The sequence below is a fragment of the Protopterus annectens genome, chromosome 2.part2, assembly GCF_019279795.1.
Source record: "Protopterus annectens isolate FY-2018-M chromosome 2.part2, PAN1.0, whole genome shotgun sequence".
NCBI lineage: Eukaryota > Metazoa > Chordata > Ceratodontiformes > Protopteridae > Protopterus > Protopterus annectens.
Window position 1 is genome coordinate 522,794,116 of NC_056730.1, and position 27,449 is coordinate 522,821,564.

Here is a 27,449-nt window from a genome sequence, read left to right on the forward strand (position 1 = left end):
CAAGTGGAACTTGAAATAAGCTGCCCTGGGTGCCAAACCATCATTATGAGAGTCCAATCAAGACAAAAAAACATTTCAGTGCATTGGCTACATGACAGGTTACTTAATATCTAGATGGAAACAAAAAGGTTGTGTGGCATGAAAAAATAAATTACTTTTTAAATACATTACTGGAATGCCAGTTAAAATAAAGTATTAAAAAAAAACAAACAGCAGTCCACTCAAACCACTTCTCCTTGCACTACAGTTCTAATTATAGTTTATATTCAGCTTTATAAAAGTACCAAGTAACATGCTGAAAGTAGCAATCTCTGTGATACCCCCACTTGTAAAAATGTTTCTTATCCAAAAAAGACCTGCTGCCTGACAACTATCTACTTGTTTCATGGGGAAAACATGATCAAAGTAAAAAAATGAACAGCAAACAAGAAACAAGCTCAAGATACATTGCTTAAAGGATTACTGCACAGGTTATGGACCACACATGATTGGCATTCTGTTTAGTTTACGGGTAAAGCCTGCAAGTCTCCAACAAATGTAATGAGCTTCTGAAAATACTGCAGTACTGCCCTTTATTACAAGTACTTGTCATGTGCATTTCAATACCTAAGGTTTATACGTTATCTAATTATGTAAATATTCTCTGCATGGCAACAACAAAAAGGCTTTCAATGTTGGTAATTCTTTAACAGTATGCTTATTAAAGCCTACTTGCATCTTACAATCTCAGACAAGCTTATCTGATGGTCATTAAAGCATTGCTACTTAAACAAAGGGCAACCGGGCACTTCAACAGCATGCATTTTCTGAATAAGAAGCATAAATCAACTATAAAAATATAACAGAAAACCATAACATTCTGCAAAATCAAGCAAGGACAGGTGAAAAGCCACTGTAGTACTTGTGTCTACCTTGGATGGCGGGATATTCTGCACACTTGCACTGCATAATTGCTCTTTGACTTGCTTGACACATCCAGTCACTACAGGGAGGAGTGGGGTGCAACAAGTATGTCACAATTTGAAATGTCTCTGGTTGACTGTGATGGCACTGACACATTTGTCATACCTGTCAACCTCAGAGCAAAAAATCTGGACAAAGCCATACATATAAGTGGGACAAAGGCCCAAAAATAAGGACAATATTTAAATATTGCTCTTATAAACTTTCTAATAGAATAGTACGTCTTGCATTAGTATGCATTTTCTGAAGGGTATGAAATCTGAAACTCAAATGTCTGTCATTATTTTCTAACTTCAATCTTTAATGATTGGTCTGTAATTTGCCAGAAAACCACAATTTTATGAAAAATAGACCAAAAATGTGATGCAAAAATATAAAGTAACCACACAATACAGCTGGGAACCTGTCAAAGAAAGGGCACTTTTTTTTAGTATTAGAACTGTTAACTTGAGCAGCTGATAAAGTAAACAAATAGGTTCATAGGTTTATACTAGGCTATATAAGCCTAGCCCAAATTTTTGTGGCTTACGCCACCCCTTATATGAAAAAATGCTGTGCCCATTAGTTTGTTGTGCCTCTGTCCAGCAGTGACACAGAGATGATTCCCGGGGTAAACCTACGATCTCCCATCCACAGGTCAAGATTTCTCTTGAACAGAGCCAGCGAGGTGCTCTGCCTCACATGGACCGGGATTTTATTCCACAGCATAGGGAGTCTCTGAGTGATAAATCTATCCCTCCAGCACATCCTATTTATATCCGTGCTAAGGTTTAAGTCGCTTGCTCTAGTGGTTTTGGTGGATTTGGATTTTTTGAGGTGGAGCATGTCCATTAATTCCGGGTTGGACATGGCCTTGTATGTCAGGCACATGTCACCTCTGAGCAGACGGTATGCGACTGAATAGAGCTGGAGTTTCTTCAACCTGGCAGCATATGACAGATTTTGGAGTCCCTTTATCCTTTTGTTGAGGAACTTTTGGGGTCTCTCCAATTGCTGCAGATGTCGGGTGAGATACATCCCGAATGGGGCATTGTACTCGATCATTGGTCTGATAAGTGAAGAGTATAGGGGAACAATGACCTCACTAGATCTGGATGTGAATCCCTTCATGATCAGGTGGGCAATGTAGAAGGTCTTTCTAACCACTTTAGCAACATGAGTGTCAAAAGAAAGGCCACTGTCAACCTGGGTCCCCAGGTCCCTGATAACCTCTTCTGTGCTTATTGGATTGCCACCTATATGGTAGCTTGGGGTTACCTTGTTTTTCCCGAAGGGTATGACTATACATTTTTTGGCGTTTAACTTCAGGCCATGGCTCTGGCACCAGCTATCTGTTTCCGTGAGTCCCTTCTGAAGGATATCCGTGTCCGAAGCACTTTCCACTATGGCGCCCAGTTTGCAGTCGTCTGCAAACTTTGTCAGCCAAAGTCCTCCCATGTTGGCCTGTACTTCTGAGAGGTAGATGCCGAACAATAGGGAGCCAAGGACCGAGCCCTGTGGGACACCACTTGTGACCGGCTTGGAGTCTGACATAGCACCAGCAACTCTAACCCTGTGGGTTCTGTCCTTAAGCCAGTTTGCAACCCATCTTGTGACATATGGGTTTACATTTAAGCTGGTAAGTTTTTCTACAATACCCGAGTGGGGTATTGTGTCGAAAGCCTTTTCAAGGTCAAGGTAGGCTGTATGGACTGCCTTTCCCTTATCAATGGCCTTGGTGACTGTTTCGAAGAAGTCGACCAAGTTCAAAAGGCATGATCTTCCCTTGACGAAGCCAAACTGGGTCGGGTCCAATGTCTGCAAGTCCCCTATATCTTTGTTTATGAGCTCCATTATGATCCTCTCCATAGCTTTGCAGACTAGACTTGTTAAGCTTATGGGGCGGTAATTACCAGGGTCCGTAGAGGCACCGCCTTTGTGGAGTGGGACCACAGTTGCCGTACGCCACTCCTTGGGCACATATCCTGTGGTAAGGCTGAGATTAAACAGCTGCCTTGTGTGTGGGTTTAATTCCTCATTTAGCTCGTGTAGCATACAGCCGGGGACACCATCCGGTCCCATTGATGCTGTGTTTTTAACTTTAGAGAGAGCAGCTTTCACCTGCGCATTTGAGATGTCTGGGAGGCTACACTCCGCTGGGATAGTTATCTCTCCTTTAGGGGGGGAGAGGGGGTGAAGTTTGCACTGAACCTGTCTGCCAGTATGTTGGCAATGTCTGTGGGTTCAGTGATTTTTGTATCATTTTGGACTAATTCTGAGCATATCTGGGAGTTTCCACCCAGGTTCCTAACAAAGCTGAAAAAGGCCTTATGATTGTCCTTTGAATCCATGGCAATTTTTCTCTCAAAATTGGCCTTAGTTGATTTCATGAGTGCTCGTATTTTTTTACTAATAATGATCAGGGGTGACTTCCCTTTTATGGATTTTGTTCTATCATGTAATAGCTTTCTCCTCTTATTGTAAAGTTTGTTAATGGCTGGGGTCCACCAGACTGGACGTTTGCCCTTTGTGGAAAGAGTCTTGGTTTTATTTGGGATTGCCTGATCCATGCAGTCCTGGAGGTGTTCATAGAAGGCATTTGTAAGGGCTTCCAGCTTGGGTTGTGGTTTCCACTGGCTCAGGGGCCTTGAAGGATACCACACCAGTCTTGAGTAGTGTGAAGTTTGCTTTAGAGAAGTTCTTCACTGTGGTCTTTTTGTTTGGGGTGGGGGCGGGATGTGGATTTCCAGTGAGATTAGTTTATGATCAGATCTCACCAATGAGGGATATACTTCTGGTGTGGAGCACTTTGTCCCCATGTTTGTGATAATGAGATCTAGTATATTTTCTCCTCTCGTGGGAACAGTGACTAGCTGTTCCATGGCATTTGAATTTATGAACTCCAGGAACCGTTGGGCTAGAAAGTTAGGGCTTGAGTAATGTTCCCAGTCTATATTCGGGTAGTTGAAGTCACCCAATATGATGGTGTTTGGAGATACATTTATACCCTCCAGTGTCTTCAGGAAGGCTCTGTGGGGTTCCTGAGTTAGAGGGTGGCCTGTAGCATGCTACAATTTGTAGAGCAGTTTTGCCTATGGTTAGTTGCACCTGGATGGTTTCCGAGCTTGCGTTCCCACCAACCTGGAGGTGTGGGTATCCTTTATGAATATGGATACACCCCCTCCTTTTGTGGTGTGGTCCGGGTTTTGGGGCCGCATGATATGAGGTGAAACCTAATAGTGCCGGGGTGCTCTCAGGAGCCTTGAACCAGGTTTCAGTTACAGCACAGACATCGATGTTCTCCATACTGAGAAGGGCCTCGAGTGCGTGCATTTTGAGATTTAGACTTCTGGCATTGAGCAGCATTACCCTCAGTTTCTTCCCATTTTTGTTTTCTAGGGTGGTAGGTTTAGAATTTGAGCCTTGCCTAAAAAGGCACTATGGGGTGGCAAGAGCCTTAGCCAATATCCGGAATCCCAGGGTGACAGGTGCAAGCCGTCCCTTGCGAAGCAGCGTGGCTTGTCAAGCATGTCATCCCAGGCAGACAGACACTGGATCCCCTTTGAATGACACCAGACATTAAGCCAATTGTTAAAGCTGATCATCTTGTCTCTGTATTGTGGCATCATTCTTGGTGAAGGAAGGATACTGCTCAGGGTCAGGGTCATACCTGCCTGGGCTACATAATCAGAGAGCTCCTCTATGTCTCTTTTCATGTAGTCCAGGGAGGTACGTCTCAGGTCGTTCACACCAGCATGGACAATGACTGTGTCATTTTTGTACTTGCCGTGGAGTGACCCGAGTGCTTGTGTAATGTCTGCATGCATTTCTGAAATAAAAGTAATCTATAACTCTGATTATTACATTTATTTATTAGTTGTAAACCCTCCACGGTTTCTTCCAAAATTGCCATTTTGTGGAGGGATTATTAGAGGTAGAGCAATAATTTGAGCCAAAATCGTGGACAGTTGAAAGGTTTGGGTATGCCTAATTCTATAAAGTAATTTATTTGCACGTACCTCTCAACCTGTTATCGTAGGAAATCTGGATAAGGCCAAATATATTGGGGGAACATACAAACAGTACTAAAATAATGCTCTTGTATAAAAGTAGTTGATAGAATAAAAGGTCTTGCTTTAGCATGCATTTTTCTGAAGATTATAAAGTCTGAAACTCAATGTCTGTCATTATTTAATGACTTGATTCCTAAATGATTTGCCAGAAAAACACAAATTTTATGAGGAACAAACCAAAAATAAGAAGCAAAAATCTCTTCATTCTGTGAAAATCTGGACAGTTGAGAGGTATAGTTCAGCCAGGGCTATCTCTGAGTTTGCCGCCCTTCCCCCTCACAAAATCATGGTCGAATGGAGCCCACCTCCCCTGCAGCTATTCCAATTTCCCATTACTTGGCTATTTCATCCCATTTACCATAAACACTGTAATGTGCATACTGCTTTACTTCTACGATGATTTGGATTTCATTTGAAATTTTCATTTTGCATTTTACAGCACAAACACTAAGACATCTGCTAAACAATGCAATGCAGTCTAACAATGAAACCAGAGTTAGCATTAAAACTTATCTACCCTTGAAACTCACATTCATTGAAACAGCATTGAAATCCACATTCAAAGAAAATACATTTGGCTAGTATAATGATTAACTTTGGGCTGTTTTCAAATGATAGGCCCCTTGCATACAAGACATTGGTGAACTGTTGGAAAGCTGATAGACTTGCTGTGCAGAGCTGGAATTTATTTCAAACTGATAAGTACATATTTTGCCACTTTATACACTTGCCTATTATTTATAGTGGTGCTGGATTGTTTCTGTCTTTTGTGTCTTTACCAACGCACCCTCCCTGTTCTTGTCTTGGTGGCTTTGAAACTGCCCACCCCTCTTGTAAGTTTGTATTTGGATACTCCTTCTGGACCTATCTCATTTGCTCAGTCAACTGAGTGCAGTGAGATCATAGGCACTCCTAATGTGTACAAAGAGAGCATTTGAGAAGGACAATCCCTGTAGCCTCTTAATCCTGCTATGTTCCCTCCCTCAAAAAAAAAAAAATATATATATATATATATATATATATATATATATATATATATATATATATATATTCAGCTGCCCTTACTGTAACTGTCTTAGTTGCTGTTCTGTGGGCTATCTGTTCAGTTGTTCTCACTCTGCACTTATTATTGCCTGTTAGTAGCCTTCTAATTTAATGCCTTCTGCACTTGTTTTTTAGTCATTTAATTGCATTTAATTAAACTGTATTTGCCGTAATATTGATATTGGTGTGCTAGCCTGCACTGCATTTGAATTGTATTTACTGCTGTTTTAGCTGCTTCTCTGTGAAAAAAGAAAAAAAAATCCTAGCTTATTTCCTGCAACTTATCTAGTCCAGATGCAGACTTGCTGTATCAGGTCTGTTTGTAAGCTCCTGAACCCCCCCCCCCAAGCCTTTCTGTGTTGGATGGAAGCCTTCTAGCTCATTAGTGGGAGTGGTAAGCACTAGGTAGCCTATCTACCACAAGAGGAGTGGTTCTGGCCCAGAAATTGTAGATTTTTGGCCGTTTGGGCAGTTTTTTTCCCATCTCTCTCAACGTTCTAGTTTTAAAGCCCGTGTTTGTGCCTGATCCCCACCTTTCTCGTAACTAGTCTAGTCCAGGTACAGATTTGCTCTATCCAGGACTGTTTGTAATCTTCTGAGCCCCCCAAGCCCTTGTGTTGGAGTGCAGCCTTCTAGCTTATCAGTGGGAGTGGTAAGTACTAGGTAGCCTGTCTACTACAAGAGGAGTGGTTCTTGGCCCAGGAATTGTAGTTTATTGACCATTCGGGAAGCTGTCCGTCTCTTTCATCTTTCTGGTTTAAAAGACCACATCTGCGCTTGTTTCCCATCTTTCCTGTAACTAACCTACTGGAAAGCACTAGAAAGCCTTAAACTGATATAAGCCTTCTAGCTTAAAAGAGAGACTTTGGACTGATTATCAGTTTTCTGTATTTTCTTGCTGTACTTAACTGTTTTCCGCCTAAACGTTGATTTTCCAGCACTTATTGTGATTTAAAAGCTTGTTTTTTTGACCTATTGTACTTATTTGACTGCCTGCACTTTTAAGTTGTTTTTGTTTAAATAAATTGTTTAACTGTTGTAGGCTACACACGGAAGTGTGATAGCCTTTTCTGATCACTTGTAGTTGTTTAAAGCTGTTTAAGTGTACTTTTTACTGTTTTTGCCTTATATTTTAAAAAAAATAAATAAATGTCTTGTTTCCCGCCTTTCTAAGTTAGTATAGTCCAGTTTTCAGGCTAGTGCTGAATTCAGAGCTGTGTTACAAGTTTCTGAGTTGCCCATACCTTACTTGGATAGAGGGAAGTTTCTCTGTTCACCTGTGAGAGAGGGCAACTTTGAGCAGCCATCTGTCCTTGGAGGAGTGGTTCCAGCCCAGAAGTTAGTAGTTTAAAAAACGCGTTGCATGGTTTTGTACGCTGGGCAGCACCGGTTAGCTAGGGTTAAATTATTCCTGGCTCCACTAAGTCTCCTCTTCAGTTTTTCACTTGAAACTAGTCTCTCAACCTAAGCACTCAAAAAGCATCCTACAGTCCAGCACTTGTTCAGACCCAATAGCAAGCACTAATGTACCCCAACACTTGACTCCCCAGCAGGGCAAGGCTCTTTATCCACCCCTCTCCAACCAAGCGACTAAGCAGCTCACCCTCCTATTCAGGCATGACCAAAGGGCAACTTCAGGTGTACTCTCCAGTCTAGCTGGTGAATCTGGCTATCCTGAGGCAATGTTACAACTGCCTCATGTACACAGACTGCCCTCTCCTCCTACCACATAACACTAACATATGTGAGAGATTAAGTCACAAGCAGGCACTGTACCTTGTGGTACCTGTAAGGCCTGCGCCTTTATCAATAAGGACAATACTTTTCTGCATCCTGTCTCAGGTAGAATCTTTTCTTTAAAAGCCAGGGCTACATGTAGAACAAAGGACATTGTTTATCTGGCCAATTGTGGTTCTTGCCCTTGTTTTTATGTGGGCAAAACCAACAATATGTTTAAGGTCAGGATCCTACAGCATTTATCTGCCATTAGGAACAGTGATCAGCACAATGCCCTCTTTAGACATATTCAAGATAATCCCACACACAATTTTAGCTTTAGTGCTATAGTTAATGTTAGTTTGGGTAGAAGGGGTGGAGACATCAAACAATTAACTGAATTAATTGAGTCTAGATGGATTATACAGCTGATGGCCCACAGGGGGCCGGGTCTTAATGATGTCATCCCAGTGAAACCCACCTTGAAAAATAGGCAGGTTTTTTACTAGATGCTGATTGGAAGATGTTTTGTTTAAATTGTGAGTTTTGATGTCTGTTATTCATCTGATGAAGGGCTACCAACCCGAAAGCGCTTATCTGTTTTGTACCAGCTTTTATTAAAAATTCTTATTTTTACTACTTGAAGCATCCAGCGGTGTTCTTCCAGGATTCTTCTGTTTTTTGCTTCGCTTGTGTGTGCCTTTGGAGGAACCATTTCAGCACCTAGCACTGATTATTGGACTTATTTCTTCTTTTTTGTGCTTATTGGTGTTGAACCGTTATGGATGCAGCTAAAGAATCTTCTTCTGGAAATCAAGGAGGGACCTCTATGTTAGAGGTTAACCAAGGCAAGACTTATAATAACTTTATACATGTAAAAAACCCCTTGTTAAACTTGGGGTTTGTGACTTTGAAAGATCATGGTTTAAGTACCTCCTCTCCTGTTTTGGTGGATAAGAATTTTGATGAACTTTTGAGGGATTTTAATTATAAAATGGGGAGACTACAGCGCCTTCAATGGCAAACCTATCATCTAGAAGTGTGTTTGCAATATGGTATTGTTCCCCGGGGCATGAGGGTGCTGTGCATGCCGACACAAGGGGAACGATACCCAGAATTATTGGCAAAATGGCAGCTCATAAACATTAAGACGAGTTTTCAGTACATGGAACTGTTGAATGGATTTTTTGCACCAGAAATAATAGCGCTCAAACAGGAGACAGAGAACTTGCAGAATAAATTGAGCAGTGACTTCATAGGTGCTACTTATAAGGAGCATTTGGAAGGGGTGTACAAATCTCTTTCAGAGAATGACGCTAAGTTACAGACATTAAAAATAAGTAAACTAAGGAGAGATCATGCAGATTTCTCCAATGGTAACATCTTTGTCTGGCCTAGGTCTAGGTTTGCTCCGGCGGCGCAAAGCCATACCACAGCAAGCTATTCATCTAAGTTAACACCCAAATCTAGCTATATTTCACCTTCCAATACACAGTTTTGTGAGAAGGAACGAGCATCTAACAATGTTAGTAGTTCTGTGACAAGTACCGGTGAGCTACGAGTCGACGCACAAGACGCTGCTGACATCACGCGTTCGTTGGAGACCACTCCAGGTTTGGGTTCAACGCACGTTACTTTAGGCTCCACAATTTCTACCACCACGGTCAAAGACATAGAAAAACCTATTGGAACATTTGATTGTTTAGCAGAGCCGTCCAACGTTGTTTCTGATTGTTTAGCAGAGCCGTCCAACGTTGTTTCTGTGGTTTCCATGAACGAACTGTCTGCTCCTGGAGTAGATTTACCAGCGGACAGTAGTCGTTTGGGGGCTAGACCGAAAAATTTGTCAGCGGAACGGCATTTTTTGAATGTGTTGCCTGTCCCTGTCAAGAAGAAGGGGTCCTGGAAACGCTCATTGAGCGAAGGCAGGGACCCACAAAAGAAAAGAAGGACTGTGGAATGACTCGGTATGTTGACACTAATATTGTTTTTAATATATCTACTTATTGTTTGACTACAGATGAGCTCTATGTGCTTAATAAGGGGCTTTCGTTTGTTCCTAGTAGGGACAGTGTTTATCACGAGATCGTGATGGACCTTATGGTTTATTGTAGGAGTATAGCCCTACATAATTTGTTTGGTGCAATCAATACCAATGATTTAACGTTGAGACAACCTAGTAGCTATATGCCCCCTTTTACTCCTTCCATGAACTTGTTTATTAATGCTTGTGAGCGGGACCTTTTGGAGTATTTTCATAAGGGACACAATAATAAGTATTATAATTTGACAGTAGAACAGAGAAAAGCATTACATGGATTAATTGATAATAATGAGATTACTATAAAAATGGCTGATAAAGGGGGCGTAGTAGTGGTTTAGATACTAGTTACTATCAGAGTAAGATAGCAGAGCTGTTATCGGATGGTTCCACATATGTTAATATTAAACCCTGTTATGGTTAAAAATTTGGTTGACAAAGTCCATAATAGTTTAGAGCTCTTACTGCATGATATGGTAATAGATGAAGGTTTGTACAGGTTTCTTAAGGTTGAAGGGGTGGTAACGCCTCTTTTCAAAGGGTTACCGAAAATACACAAATCCCTGATAGAACCACCTCTACGCCCCATAGTGTCGGGCCGAAAATGGGTGACCGAGAACATTTCCATATGGCTAGAAACAATATTAAGACCATATGTGGATAGTATGAGTAATGTTCTAAGGGACACTGGATATTTTTTAAAGGCTTTGGGGGAGATAGATAGAGGTACACCCAGGACTCATTATTTAATGGTTACTCTGGATGTACAGAGCCTATTTACGGTCATAAATAACCAGTATGGAATATCAGCAGTTGGCAGTTTATTGAAGGATAGAGGAGCTAATGATTCACAGGTAGATCTTGTGAAGACTATGCTTACTGTGGTACTAGAGAATAACATCTTTTTGGGTTTACAACAACTGTACAGACAGGCACAGGGTGTCGCCATGGGCACACCATGTGACAATACATATGCTAATTTAGTGCTTTCCTTTTGGGAAAATCAATATATTTTCAACAACACAATCTGGCTACCGTCCATCAAGCCATATAAGAGGTTTGTGGACGATGTGTTTATTTTGTGGGAGGGGGAGCCAGCTCGCTTGGATGAGTTTATATCTTTCCTACATTCCACCACTACGTTTTTCAGATTTACTAAAAGTACCTCCTATACTCAGTTAGATTTTTTGGATGTCACCATAGAACAAACTGAAACAGGTTTCTCCACTGGTATATATAGGAAGGAGTGTTGGAAGAATACTCTCCTTTCATTTGATAGCATGCATCCACGGTATACATTCCCCAACATTGTGGAAGGACAACTAGGCAGGATCTCGAGTATGTACTGAGGATTCCTGTTTCGAAGGGGAAATGAGCAAATTGAGAGGTTACTTTGAAGAAAGAGGTTATAGGGGAGATATGGTGAACAAGGTTGTTGAAGGTAGTAAACACAAGAGGAAACATGTGTATAGACCTTGGATGCATCGTCCCATAGATGAACATAATGTAACTTCTAAGAATGGCACCAATATTCTTAAACCTAAAGTAATGTTCACATATAGTAGTAACATTAATGATATAGGTGAGATTGTTAAAAAGAACTGGAACATTCTAGTAAGTGATGATAGGATTAGGGGTTTAGTAGGATCTAGCCCTTGTATTGCATACAGGAAGAACAAGAGCTTAAAAGATCTGTTATGTGGAGAGTATCATTCCAAAAAACTGAGTTTTAAGTCACAAGCAGGCACTGTACCTCGTGGCACCTGTAAGGCCTGCGCCTTTATCAATAAGGACAATACTTTTCTGCATCCTGTCTCAGGTAGAATCTTTTCTTTAAAAGCCAGGGCTACATGTAGAACAAAGGACATTGTTTATCTGGCCAGTTGTGGTTCTTGCCCTTGTTTTTATGTGGGCAAAACCAACAATATGTTTAAGGTCAGGATCCTACAGCATTTATCTGCCATTAGGAACAGTGATCAGCACAATGCCCTCTTTAGACATATTCAAGATAATCCCACACACAATTTTAGCTTTAGGGCTATAGTTAATGTTAGTTTGGGTAGAAGGGGTGGAGACATCAAACAATTAACTGAATTAATTGAGTCTAGATGGATTATACAGCTGATGGCCCACAGGGGGCCGGGTCTTAATGATGTCATCCCAGTGAAACCCACCTTGAAAAATAGGCGGGTTTTTTACTAGATGCTGATTGGAAGATGTTTTGTTTAAATTGTGAGTTTTGATGTCTGTTATTCATCTGATGAAGGGCTACCAACCCGAAAGCGCTTATCTGTTTTGTACCAGCTTTTATTAAAAGTTCTTATTTTTACTACTTGAAGCATCCAGCGGTGTTCTTCCAGGATTCTTCTGTTTTTTGCTTCTCTTGTGTGTGCCTTTGGAGGAACCATTTCAGCACCTAGCATTGATTATTGGACATATGTGAGAGATGCAATTATACAGCCAAACTGGAGGCTAAGGTATCTCCACCCAAGACCTCCAGCCTCACATAGACCTACTAAACCAACACTGGCAAAAGATACACATAAATACACAAAATCATACTCGGTGGCTCTAAATAAAAACCTGCAAAAGCATCAGAGAGCTCCAAAACAGACACCCACAAAACCTGCACCTCCCGTCACAAACCAGACAACACATAAAACACAAAATCAATGTGCCGCACAATCACAGCCCTTAAGGCAAAGTAACATACCTAACACACTAGTAATAGGTGACTCAATAGTCAGGCACACTGACCCCCCACTCACTAGGCTGGACAAGGAGAAGGTTACTGTTAGCTGCCTGTCGGGAGCCAGAATCCGCCACATAACACAAGCACTCAGGTCACTCCAGAACAAGTACAAATATGACTCTGTCATTGTTCATGTTGGTGTGAACGACCTGAGCCATACCTCCCTAGACTACATGAAAAGAGACATGGAAGAGCTCTCTGATCATGTAGCCCAGGCGAGTATGACCCTGACCCTGAGTAGCATCCTGCCCTCACCAAAAATGATACCTCAGTATAAAGAAAAATGATCAATTTCAACAATTGGCTAAGCCTCTGGTGTCATTCAAAGGGGAGCCAGTGTCTGTCAGCCTGGGATGACATGCTCGACAAGCTGCGTTGCTTCACAAGAGACTGCTTGCACCTGTAACCCCTTGGCTTTCGAATACTGGCTAAGGCTCTTGCTGCCCCCATAGTGCCTTTTTTAGGCAAGGCTCAAAATTCAAACTCACCTCCATAAACAGCACAAGTAAATAACTGAGGGTTATGCTACTCAACACCAGGAGTTTAAATCTCAAAATGCATGCCCTTGAAGCACTCCTAAGTATGGAGAACATCGACATCTGTGCAGTAATTGAAACCTGGTTCAAGGCTCCAGAGAGCATTCCAGCACTACTGGGCTACAACTCATACCACACATTTCGGCCACAGAAAACGGACCGAAACACAAAAGGAGGGGGTGTATCCATATTCATCAAGGATACCCACATCTCCAGGTTAGTAGCGCAGCATGATACCTCTGAGATCATCCATGTGCAACTAAGATCGGGCAATTCTGCATTGCAAATTGTAGCCTGCTACAGATCACCCTCCGTGACCCAGGGCCACCACTCAGCCTTTCTGGAGACACTGGAAAACATGAAGGTCCTACCGAACACCCTGATCTTGGGAGATTTCAATTACCCTACCATTAACTGGGAAAATTACTAGAGTACAAACTCCCAGGCTCAGCACTTCCTGGAATTTATCAACTCAAGTGCCCTGGATCAGCTGGTGAACTCCCCTACCAGAGGCCACAACATGTTGGACCTGGTCATCACCAACATGGGCGACAGGTGCTCCGTACTGGAGGTCAACCTGTCACTGGTTAGATCAGACCATAAACTAATCACCCTGGATGTCCACACCCCACCACCACCCCCAACCAAGGAAACCACAGTGAAAAACTTTTCTAAAGCAAACTTCACCTTACTTAAGACACGCTAAAGGATAACACTGCCCAAGATGCAGAATCCTTTACAATTGCACTGTACGAGCACCTACAAGTATGCATGGATTGTGCCATCCATAGCAAAACCAAGACTCACTCCCCTAAGAGAAGGATACCAGTCAGGTGGACCCCTGCCATAAACAGGTTGTACAACAAAAGGAGGAAACTAGTTCAGAAAAAAAGCAAATCTCAAGAAGGAAAGACATCCCTGATCAGTATCAGTAAGAAACTAAGGTCCCTCATAAAATCATCCAAGGCTAACTTTGAAAGAAAAATAGCCAAGGACTCGAAAGATAACCACAACGCCTTCTTTAGCTATGTCAAAAATCTAAGTGGCAACTTACAGATATGCTCTGAGATAGTGCAAAATAGCACAAAATATACTGACCCTACTGATATTGCCAACATACTGGCAGATAGATTCAGTGCAAACTTCACCTCCCTCTCACCTTCAAAAGTGCCCACAACAATACCGGAAAAGTGTAGTGCCCCGGAAATCACAGAAGCACAGGTGAAAACAGCCCTTTCAAAAGCCAAAAACACAGCATCAATGGGGCCAGATGGTGTCCCAGGCTGCATCTTGCACGAACTACAGAATGAACTAACCCCCCACCTAAACACACTGTTCAACCTCAGCCTCTCCACAGGCTACGTGCCCATAGAATGGTGCACAGCAATGGTTATTCTGCTCCACAAAGGAGGAGCCACAACCGACCCTGGTAACTATCGCCCCATAAGCCTGACTAGCCTGGTCTGCAAGGCTATAGAGCGCATCATTATGGAACTCATTAACAAAGACATTGGGAACCTCCAAACACTTGACCCGACCCAGTTCGGCTTTGTTAAGGGCAGATCATGCCTACTAAACCTGGTTGACTTCTTTGAGAGAGTTACCAAGGCCATAGACGAGGGAAAGGTGGTTCATACAGCCTACCTTGATCTCGCCAAGGCATTCAACACCATTCCTCACTCGGGTATTGTAGAAAAACTCACCAGCCTGAACATTAACCCCTACGTCACAAGATGGGTTGCCAACTGGCTTACAGACAGAACTCACACAGTAAGAATAGCAGGCTCCAGGTCTGACTCTAAACCAGTCAAAAGTGGTGTCCCGCAAGGCTCTGTTCTGGGACCCCTACTGTTCGGCATATATTTCTCAGAAGTACAGGCAAACACAGGAGGACTAGGGTTAACCAAGTTCGCAGATGACTACAAACTGGGAGCCATAATTGACTCTCCGGCTGACACGGACATCTTCCAAAAAGGCCTTACTGAGACAGACACCTGGTGTCAAAGTCATGGCCTCAAGCTAAATGCCAAGAAATGCATAGTCATCCCGTTTGGGAAAAACAAAACACCCACGAATTACCACATAGGCGGCAGCCCCCTTAATACAGAAGAGATAATAAGAGATCTTGGGACCCAGGTAGATAGTAGTCTCCCCTTTGACAATCATATTGCCAAAGTAGTTAGGAAATCCTTCTATGTGGCCCATCTAATTACTAAGGGGTTCGCATCTAGAAATAAAGAAGTTATAGTGCCCCTCTACTCGTCACTCATCAGACCCATCATAGAGTACAATGCCCCATTTGGGATGTACCTCACAAGACACTTCCAACAGCTTGAAAGACCACAAAAGCACCTCACCAAGAGGATTACTGGCCTCAAACATATGTCCTATGCAGTCCGACTGAAAAACTCCGGCTGTACTCAGTGGTATATCGCTTACTCGGAGGTGATCTCTGCCTGACTTACAAAGCCATGTCCAACTCAAAATTGATGGACATGCTCCACCTAAAGAAATCCAAGTCACTGCGAGCCACGCGCTCTAGTGAGCTAAACCTTGCCACAACAATAAATAGAACATGCTGGAGGGATAGATTCCTGTCACAGAGACTCCCCATGCTTTGGAACAAAATTCCTAACTAAAAGTAGACAGCACAAACACCCGCCAGGGCAGAGACCGATAAAAACTGTTAACACCACAAAGTCCAGTGGCTTACCGACGAAGTTGACTCACAGCAGTTGCAAACAGCAGGTTTTAAAAAACGCAACTTTAATGACCAGGCAAAAAACATCATGATGTTATGTGGTTTTTAGTTCTTAAAAACTGGTAAAAGAGTGGAATAAAATGGAGGTTTAATATTTATTTATTTTTATTTTTATGAAATTTGATGTAAGGATGATTTTTAAATTAAGAAGCATTTGTTGTCTGTATTTTTAACTTGAAGGGTGGGAGGGGTTTGCTGTATCCTATTGGGATGTGTAGGGGGATATTTATAACAGTGCACACAATGGTGTTCCTTTGTAAACCAAGACTCTGATGATGCCTATGTGTTTGGCGAAAGCATTCTTTAATGCTTAGTCTTTTTGTTTTTTGCCTGGTCATTAAAGTTGCGTTTTTTAAAACCTGCTGTTTGCAACTGCTGTGAGTCAACTTCGTCGGTAAGCCACTGGACTTTGTGGTGTTAACAGTTAAAATTCCTAACTACATTAGGCAGAGCCCCTCACTAACCCTCTTCAAGAGTAGCCTTGACGAGTGGATGGGTAACAGAAAGTACGCCCCTTGGATCACTTCATTGGCTCTGCTTGACAGTGGCTCAGTTAATTAATCAATGGGGCAGCGAAAGCCGATACACTCTGGCTAGGCTTATAAATGCCCTCGGGCAGATAGCCTAGTACCTACCTATGAACATGTGTTGTGTGATACACCTTCCTGATTGTATTAAATTATATTCCTTGTATAATACAGTACAGTTGTTAGAGGGTGTTTTAAATGTATTGTTTTGAACATTTTTCCAGTAAACAATGAAACAAAATGCATGCACCAATAATGACAAAACTGTCCAACTGAGAACATTTCCATCATAAAAGTGTACTCAAACTTCTACAATCCACCAGTATCAGTAAATATGCGCAATCTCTGCAGAAGTAAAAGTCATCTATAAAATTCCACATTAAAGAGATCTGGAACTAATGAAGAGGTTGCTGCTAGCAAACAACTTTATATTTCATTGTTTCATCTACAAATAAAATGCCTGTATCTTCGCCAAAGAGGACATTCTCAGTACGGTGTAGTCTGTTTTACATATTCAACATAAGCTCACAGACACATGAACTCATGTATACAATCCATACATACATATACACACACACCTTACCTTATGCACTGGTTTCTATTCCCATTCAAAGTGTCCCGCGGACCTTAGATCTGATGAGCTGGTTTCCAGTCCCATTCAAAGTTTCCCGCGGACTTTAGATCCAATAAAACAAAAGCTGATGGCAAGTTGCAAACACGGCCGGGCTGGTTTCCCCGCGAGAAGAAGGCTCAAACACGTACTCTCACGGGAGGACTGAGAGCAGGCTCCAGCCTGCGGACGATGCAGTCCGGAGTTGTTCTGTGCTATGCAGTCATCACCGCACAGACTGCTGGGCATCTGCGGGGCAAGATGCCTTTCCCCCTGTCCGGACTGCTGACACAGCAGTCAGTCTGGAGTTGTGAGTTCCCGGAACTCCAAGTACACATGCGCAGAGTTCCGGGACTCACGATTAATTTGTTTTTACTGATTTGTATTTTGTTTTTACAGGGGCTGCAGTCCTATAGCACAGGCTACCCCCTGTCCACTCCTCTCCTTTACTTGTGGTGTACCCATGTCACTTTGGGGTTCCATCAGCAAATGTCTCCCCATTGCAGATTTAAGTGTTTTAGATTGAAATTTTATTTAAGTGACCCACTCAGTAAGTATCTGTTTCCCTGTTTATCACATACAGTGTGCATCATATTGATTACTGCTGCAGTAGTTTTAGCTGTATGGGTTACAGCCTAGATACAACAGCTGGCCAGCTTACCAAGCTTAAGTCACCCTGCATGCACCCAAACTGTCAGGTCACTCGAGCGTAGTTAACTAAAAACAAGTTTGGGAACCAAGCCCTTCAGAGCTTTACTGGTGCCAGAGTGTGAGCTTGTGTAAGGCTTTCGAGGATTGACCGTTCAGTTTCTTTATTAGGCAGGTAAGTTCCCTGTGGGGGGAAGAATCTTCCATTTAGTAATGTTGCTTATCATTTATACTTTCCTGTTTAGGAAAGTTGTTTTGAAGCTAGGAGTTTGTGTTTGAAGACTGTCACGAGACTGTAACGTCATTTTAAACAGAATTGCACTTTTATTAAAAGTTGCTTAAAGTAAATGAAGACCATCTTGTGGTGAAGAAATTGTGTGTATTTTACTTTGTGGGGCTGGCATAGTGCTTTTTACTATGTTATAAATTGCTTATCTAATGTCTCTTCCCAAACTTTTCTGAACTCCTTTGATTGATTCCAATAGTTATCATGCAACATTTTATATGCTGTACTTATTATTACTTTTTAACAGCAGCATCTGTTCTAGATTCATCTAAAAACTCTATTAGAGTAGGTATTTCACTTAGGATTGTCCTATCCCTTCCTATTTGTATATACTCTTGATATCAATCCCTGATATGTAAGGCAGTCTTTAGTCTGCAGTCCAAGTATCGTTTTAGCCTCTCCCTATTGTATTACTGTTCCCTCTCTTATTTGCTCCTAATACCTTGGTTCCTTTGCCAGTTTTCTCCAGTAAATTCCAGCCCCCTCTTGCCTGTTATTTGTACCCATAATTGCAGACTTCACTATCTGCAAAATTTCCTTTCTTCATTCTCATGTTGACTTAGTTCTTAGAATACTTTCTGCTACTTTATGAATATAATATTCTGTATGGCTGTTGTTATTCTGCGAAGGGATCTCTATCCATAATCCCCACTCTCTCTCCTTATTTCTTGACCCCCCCCCCCATTGCATCATCATCTTCCATTTCCAACTTGAATTCTGGCTTTCTGCTTTTGTTGTGCTTGAGCCTTAACTGTGTAGCTCTAAAATAGCCCTTCAGTTCAGGTAATCCTAAACCACCTTGATGTCCATACATTCACCGCTGCAGTATTCATCATGTATGGGATTCCCCACCTTGAAAGCCCAACATCTGACCAGTTCACAAAAGTCTACCATTGCTTTAAGGTACGTTGAATGTCACCTAAATGCTCCTTGTGTAGCGTAGGGCATAAAGGTAATGTTCAGGTGTACTATCCACAGAACTTCTTTGCCACCAGTCTGAATGCTGTATCTGATATTGTTAATCCTCATTCATTCCTTACGCCTGGGTTATCGGTTCCGACCTCGGAACTGAGCCGGCCATCTTCCAAGCTCGCAACAGCCACAAACTCTTGAGCTAAATCTTACCTACAATTCCCCTCTCCCTGTTACCCCAGATTTCATTTGGCGCGTCGCCATTCAGTCATGTCAAGCCACTTCTCTTGAGCTAAGTAAACTTTTTTGATAATACATTATTGTGTTGCAGTTATTCTCTGTTCTAATTTTGTTAAATGGTTATCTCTTACCCTATCGCATCTAGCAACTCTTTTTTTTGTTTGTTTTTTTGTTTTTCTAGCCCTTCTTTCCTCTTACCATGAGGTAACTCCTTTACCATTGTTGGTAAAATCTTTCTTGCTTTACCTTCGGGTATTTCTCGTACCATTGTTGGTACCTTCTTCCTTCCTTTCTTCCTCCTATCATGGCAGAGAAAAAAGGTGGTCTGGGATTTAAAAGATGTGTGGATTGTGGGCATAAATTGCCTATTTCTGATGCACATGCGTTATGTGTTTAGTGTTTGGGTGTGCCTCACTTGACTGTACCTGCCTTGCAGGATTTGTGGTAATTTTTCTAACAGGACTTTGGTGGACAGGAAAAATAAACTGATTTTAAAGGGACTACTTAAATCTTCCTTTTCAGAGGCTATTTCTGGGTCGGAGGCTTCAACCCCTCCTAGTTCCCATAAGAAAAGAGATGAACACAAGAAGGCCAAGTCTCTCCCGTCGTCTCCTGCTGGAGACAACCAGGAATTGAGACCTAAGAAGGCCAAACTTTCTAGTTCGGATTTGATTTCCTCGGCCCCGAGGCTTTCGGTGACTAGATCTTCGGCACCACTCGTTACTTCAGCACCGAGTTTTGTGCCCTGTACCTCATCGGAACCGCGGGGCCCCTCGGTTCAGACTACCTTACCAGCACCGAACTTTTCCCCAATGCAGACCTTTCCAGCATAGATGACTGTTCCGATGTCCGCTCCTGCTTCGACTCCGACTATTTTCATGGCAACGACTATTCTCTCTGTACCAACCACCTAATTTTTCACACAGACTGTTTCGGCAACTACCATGGTGCCAACTATCACTTCAGCACCGACCTCGTCAGTGCAGACCTTATCTTCGGCACCGAAGATTTCCTCGGTGCAGACACCAGTAGTACAAGCCTTAATGACTCCGTTGTTTTCGGTGCAGTCGCCTATTTTAGCACCGTCCAAAGACCCCTTTGTGGGCACAGAGTTTCCTGCACCCTTGGATAGACCTGACTCCCCTTCAGCTATGTCTGTGAGATCCACTAGAAGCCTCTCTGAACATGATGTGGTGTGTCTTGTGGATCAGTTGCTTTTGGCCAGAGGTATCCAACCCTCCAGGAACTATTCTTCCTTTGGAGGTGATCACCCTTCTCCAAGGACTCCTACTTATTCTCCTCCTTCATTGCCTTTGAAGCCCCCTGTTGTAGCACAGACTTCCCTCACTTCGGCTCCTTTCATAGACCTCACTAAGGAGTCGCAGTTGCATTTGTGGCAGGAGAGACTTGTCACTGCTCTGGATGCTAGCTGTGACATACGTACCCCTGTTTTTCACAGCCATCCAGGGATTCTGAGTCGGCGGGCTGATTTGCTTCAGCGGGGTGCGACTTCCTCTGGTGGACCAGCCTTCCAACTCATGGAGAAAGCTCTTGCGTCTGTTGGCGATCCTGTGCTATCGGTGTCCCTGTCCTCCTCTGGACCACAATTTACACAAAACACCTCTGGTGGACACCGGGTACAAGGGCTTCAGGACACACTCCCACTGGAGGCCCCTTTTATGATGTCTTCTCCAGATTCTCCCCCTGAGGAAGTTCATCGCAAGAGTTCATGTAAGAGGAAGCACATGGACTCCCCAGAAGAGTTCCTCATGGAAGACATAGACTTTGATGATGGGGAAGAGTCCCCTTGGTCACCGTCTGAGGTATCCTTTGGAGATATCCTCGAAATTCTTAAGCAGAGAGGTGATTGGCGGCCCACTAACCCGACCTCTGAAGAGTCTGTGTTCCTGCAGGCCATTCGTGCCCGGCCCCCTACGTCTTGGGTTACTCCACCTGCTGACGACTTTGTCCGACTCGACGTGCAGCGTGGATGGAAGACTTCTGACGCTGTTGATGCCATTTCCCATAGGCCAGATAAAATCCTGTCCCCTCCAGATAGTGAGCCTCACTGGTCTAAAGGTCTTCCTGTAGATGCCTTGGTGGTAGCGGTCGCAACAAAGAAGGATCTGGCGGAAGAAAGCCAGACTGTCTACCCACCCAACAAAGAGTCCCAGGAGCTGGACAGATTAGGGAAGCGTACCTTTGCATCAGCGACCTTTGCTGTCAGGTCCCTGAATTATATGGCACATTTTACCAGGCTTCAAAGAGACTTCATTTCTGAGCTCTTTGAAACATTGGCCAGAGCGTTATCTGATGAGGTCCGGGACAAAGTGGCCTCACAGTTAGCCACCCTTGAATCAATTTTTGACTCCTCCATGTGTCTGATTTCTCACACATCAGAAGGAGCAGCTAGAGCAGCAAGTGCAGGCATAGTCATGAGATGGCATGCCTGGATGCGCTTGTGTGATTTTGCGAAACCTTTCAAAGCTTCCTTTTTGAACATTCCCATTGAAGTCTCTTCGTTGTTTGGACCTAAGGCTAAAGACACACTGGCTAGGTGTGAACAGGATGGTAAGACACTTTCTGCCGTGGGTGTCCGCAATTCTTCCCCTCAACCGGCTTTCTCCAAAAACCAGAAGAGTGGGAAGATGTGGCACAAAAAGTCTCAGGGTTCTTTCCATGACACATGAGTCGAGTTTTCCCCTAGAGGCAGAGGGGGAAACTCATATGGAAGGTGCCCCTTTCGGGGCAGAGGAGGTCCGCGTAACCAGGGTTCCAGGGATTCTTTCTCTGGCCAGTCCTACTAGCGCTCCTGAAGAGCGGCCCAACTGCTTTCCTCTGGAAGTGGTTGGGGGGCCGTGTACCCTTCTGCCTGGCTAACCATTACCACCGATTCTTTGGTACGAGAGATAATAACCAGAGGTTATCATGTTCCCTTCGATCTTTGTCCCGCCCCACTAAGGAGCTTACCCGACGTTCCACCCAGTCAGAAGGTAGAAGCAGCATTAGAGATTTCAAAGCTGCTCAGAAAGAGTCATCCAAATAGTCCCACCAGACCAGATAGAATCCGGATTCTATTCTACTCAAGACTATTTTTAGTGCCAAAAAAGACCATGGACTGGAGATCAATTTTGGATCTCACTGTGCTAAACAAATTCGTAGAAGTTCAGAAATTCCGGATGGTCACAATACAGTCTGTCCTCCCATTATTGGAGGCAGGCGATTTGGGTGTGCTCTATAGATCTTCATGGTGTGTACTACCACATAAAGGTGGACAGACCATCGAGAAGATTCCTTCGCTTCCGTGTGGTAGCCAGTCATTACCAGTTCCGAGTACTGCCCTTTAGACTCTCTACAGCCCCCAGAGTGTTCACCAAGTGCATGGCAGTTGTCACAGCTCATCTGCGACTGCAAGGATTCGGGGTGTTTCCATACCTAGATGATTGGCTCATCACTGCTCCCACCAGACATCTATTGGAAAAAGCCTTGGCATACTCTCTTCACACCGCAGAAATTTTAGTTATAACTATAAACTGGCAAAAATCCAACCTATCCCCATCCCAATCCATAGAATTCATTGGGGTCCTGTTGAATATGAAGAACTGCACGGCATCGATTCCAGAGCGCAGAATCTTAAGGATAAAACGACAACTCATACCCATCCTCTCAAGGGAAAGATCAACAGCACATTCTGTTCTCCAGATGTTGGTTCCATGGCAGCTTCCATCACTATTGTCCCCCTCGCGAGGTTTCACATGAGACTTTTACAATGGTTACTACTCACCCAGTGGTAGCCTTTTCAGTTTCCTGTCTCATCTCAGATTGGGGTGACTGAGAGATGCAAACAAGACTTAATTTGGTAAATGTCGTAGAACCCGTCACAGTGGTCTCGCCCCTTCACACCCCAACAGCCCAAAGCCACAGTGAACACGGATGCCTCCCTGATGGGTTGGGGGGGGGGCTTTTTCAGGGGAAGACAGTCCAAGGCACGTGGTCAGACCTAGAGTCTCCTCTGCATATAAATGTCCTAGAACTGAGGGTGGTGCTTCTAGCGTTGCAAGCATTTCATCCCCTCCTTCCGTCAGGGACTATTGCAATACAATCGGACAACATGGCTGTTGTCTGGTACATCAACAAACAAGGCGGTACCAAATCCTACCCACTTTGTCGGGAGGCCATGAGGACATGGCAATGGGCGATGGCTACCAACCGCTTTCTTTTAGCAACACACATCCCCGGGAGTTCCAATGTGATAGCAGACAGATTGAGCAGGTGCATTCCTCAACCACATGAGTGGTCTATGAATCCTCTTATAGTGGTGGAGATTTTCAACAGCTGGGGTTTCCCTTGCTGCTGCCTTTTTGCATCTCCAACCAACTACAAGTGCAGCAATCACTTCGCCCTGATTCCCCCTCGGGGACAGTCACCCAGGAATGCTTTAGTCCACGATTGGCCCTCAGGTCTGCTTTATGCCTTTCCCCTCTTCCTCTCTTCCTCTCATTCCCCAGTTCCTGAAGAAAGCCCGCCGGTTGAAGAGCAAGATAATCCTCATTGTGCCATATTGGCCTCGGCAAATTTGGTTCCCCTTCTTATGGCCTCACCTGCTAGATCAACCATGGATTCTCGATCCAACTCCGGATTTGATCTCCCATCCGCAGAACCTGATTCACCCCAACCTGAACAGCCTGAAGCTCACTGCTTGGCTCCTCCACTTCCAGTGATTGCCAGGCAGACTGATCTTTCTTCCCCAGTACGTGACATTCTTAGTGCGTCTCATAAGTCTTCCACCAGAAGCTACTTATCTCAGCAAGTGGAAAAGGTTTACCATTTGGCTGAAGGAAAAAAAGAGAGATCCTTTTTCAGCACCAGTGCTGGTAGTACTGGAGTGTACCAGTCTAGTTTATTCCAATCCGGCCTATCTGCTTCTACCATTCAAGTTCATTTGGCTGCAATTTCTAATTTTCACAATGATGTCCATGACCCTTCTCTTATGTCACACAAATTATGCAAGACTTTTCTAAAAGGCGTAAATCATTTGAAACCACATTTTAGAGAACCTAGCCAGCCATGGGATCTGTCTTTAGTCCTGCAAGCGTTGACTACGGCTCCTTTTGAACCAGCTTTTTCATGCGACCTCAAATTTCTTTCTTGGAAAACTTTGTTCTTGGTCGCCATTACTTCTGCCAGACGTTTCTCTGAACTTTAAGCTCTATGCATCAAGCAGCCTTATTAATCTTTCATAAATATAGAGCGTCACTGAGAACTAATCCTTCCTTCCTGCCAAAAGTGATCTCTGAAATGTCCATTAACCATTCCATTGACTTGCCAGTTTTCTTTCCCAATCATTCAAACAGAGGAGAGTATTTCCTACATACCCTTGACATTTACAGGCAGCTTAGTTTCTATCTGGACAGAACTAAGTCTTCTCGGAAATCAGATCAGCTGTTCCTGGCCTATTCTGGTCCTAGACTTGGATGTGCTGTTTCTAAGGTCACATTGGCTAAATGGTTAAAAGACTGTGTAACATTTATTTACAAAACTCACGATATCCCTCTGACTACAGCCGTTAGGGCTCATTCCACTAGGTCGATCACAACCTCTGCTGCCTTTCATGGTAGAGCTTCTTTACCTGACATTTGTGCAGCTGCAGCTTGGGCTAGACCCCATACCTTCATCAGCCATTACAAATTGGATTTGGCCTCCAGAGGAAGAGCGTCCTTTGGTTCAACGGTGCTAAGGAATGTCCTTCCATGAGAGCCTCCCAGGAATAAAGGTAGCTGGGGACTCTATCCCAGGCGTAAGGAATGAACGAGGATTAACAGTATCGGATAAAGACGTTATGTCTTGCATAACATTCCATCTGTATTGTTGATCCTCGTTCAGTCATTACGATCCTCCCTCCTGAGGTTTATAGTGGATCTCATCATCCGGTTCTATTAGGCTCTTTGGCCAGAGGTAGCCTCTACTTCCTTTGACTTGCAAACTCAATCTGGGATAACAGGGAGAGGGGAATTGTGGGTAAGAGTTTAGCTCGAGAGTTTGTGGCTGTCGCGAGCTTGGAAGATGGCCGGCTTGGTTCCGAGGTCGAAACCGATAACCTAGGTGTAATGACTGAACGAAGATCAACAATACAGATGGAACGTTATGGTAAGACATAACTTCTTTTTCTGTCAGTCTGTTTACCTACATCCATTTTCTGAGGGCAGGGTGTTGTTGCTTACTAATCTTTCTTTTATGCCTAAGGTGGCTAATGAGTTGTCACTTAATCAGTGTGTTAATTTGCCTACTTTTTTCCCCTCGCCACAATCTGACAGTGAGAGGGTGCTGCATACTTTGGATAAGCACAGAAATATCAGATTTTATTTGGGTAAGATTAAATCTGTTAGAAAATCTGATCAGCTGTTTCCTTTCATCCTAGGTCTTTAGGATTAGCTGTTTTCAAGCAAACTATTTCTACTTGGATTTCAAAGGCTATTTCTTTTTGTTACACTTTTCATAGCAAGAGCCTTCCTTCTTCAGTAAAGGCTCATTCTGCTAGAGCTGTGGCTTCTTCTGGTGCTTTTTTCCAAGGGCTTAGACATTAATTTTATTCTTGAGGCAGCAACTTTTACCAAACATTACAAGTCGGATGGTATCTCCAGAGCTCGAGCTGGTTTTGCTAATGCCATTCTTCATGGTTTCTTAGAAGGCTCTACTGCTGCTTCCTCCTCCCAAGTTTCTTCTTGAGCTTTGGCACTGTCCCATATGTAATGAATACTGCATCGGTGAATGTAAGGACATAGTACAGTTGTGTAAAATCTTACCATAATGGTAGATGTCCTTGCCTTCACCGCTGCAGTATTCACTTCCTTCCTCCATCCCCTTAGTCTTTTTCTTTCCTGGATGTGCAGGTTGTCTTTGGTTTTCCTTGGACTGGTGTTACTACTGGGGCAGTCATCTCTGAGGATGGTAAACCTGAACATCATGTTTATGCCGTACGCTAAGTGAGGAGCATTTAGGTGACGTTCAATGTACCTTAAAGCAATGGTGGGCTGGTAGACTGGCTGGACATCATGCTTCCACAGCAGGGAATCCCATATGTGATGAATACTGCTGCAGTGAAGGCAAGCACATCTACTTTTATGGTAAGATTTTACACAACTGTACTTTCTATTGGAAGGACTGCTTTAACACACTTGACCCTTGCCCTCTTCCCCTCCCAGACACATTCCTTCAACTCTTTATTGCCCACAACGTTTAATTTTGTTGATAAAAATATGCCTGACCTATATATAAAACTAAAGGGACTAAAAACATTTTCACTTCTTATATCTTGCTATCCATATCCATAAACAAGAGCTTCCATTTTCGCAGGTTTTCTATTATCTTTTGTTTGGTCTCTTCCCACTTATCCTTCGCTGCCATAACAGAAGCCTTTTTAATCCGTACTTCTAAATGCTGTATTTTATTGTGTCCCCATAAATATGGGTATTGCTAAACCAATTCATTTGTTGGCACTTAATTTATAACTATGTTATGGTACAGCCCATGCTTCTAATTACACTAATTCCTGTCTTTCCTTTTCTTGTCTCTGTTCCTCTCCCTGATTTGAAAAACAGCTTGCATGCTTTCAGAAAGCATCAAACTTTAGCCTTAAGAAAACGTGCACTGGCAATCGTTAAGTAAAACTAAGTTACACACGGTTCTAGCAAATGCTATTTCTTACTTGTGATAATTTCAAACTTCAAGTTTTTACTGAGCTGCTTGCCCTTGTACCTTTTAATTTTACATTTCCCTCGGCTAACAGTGCCCAGACCTCTCAAGATTTATTGCCTGTACCTGCAGTCAGTTTGTCTCCATGCAAACCCAAGAACAGAATTTGTCTGTCCTCAGTTGCAGACTTCTCAACTCACACTGGACATTTATTAAATAAAAACTTCTCATTGCAGTCACAGTGATTTTATATTTTTCAAACTTGCATGCTCGCGCACACAAAAAATTGGTTTTAGATTAACCCAGGGCATTAATCCAGTAATTTACCAATACAAAAGTAAGAGAATGCATCTCAATTCTACCTATATTATAATTAGTGCAATTTTATACCCCACCCCAACAAAAATTACAGCATATTAGGTTGGACAACAACATGTCTAAGTTTTCTTTTTACATTGTAATGCTTACATTTCTTAAAACTAAAAAAAAGTACTTGTTTACTTTATTATTTTTATCACGTACAACTGCTGCTGCCAAGTAATTATACTATTGGCCCCATTTTTCTTGTCAAAAGGAAGCAGAAAACTAAGCATGTATCTATTCCTCATGTCCTTAAATAGAAGTAGTTTACTGGGTGTGACTGGGTTTGATTCAGGCTATTGATCCTTC

At 43.0% G+C, this 27,449-nt stretch overlaps 1 protein-coding gene across 1 annotated transcript in view; it reads left to right on the plus strand.

The window, feature by feature from the left end:
* EEF1AKMT3 (EEF1A lysine methyltransferase 3) overlaps window positions 1–27,449 on the plus strand; it is a 65,485-nt gene that overhangs the window by 31,478 nt on the left and 6,558 nt on the right. The window lies entirely within an intron of this gene.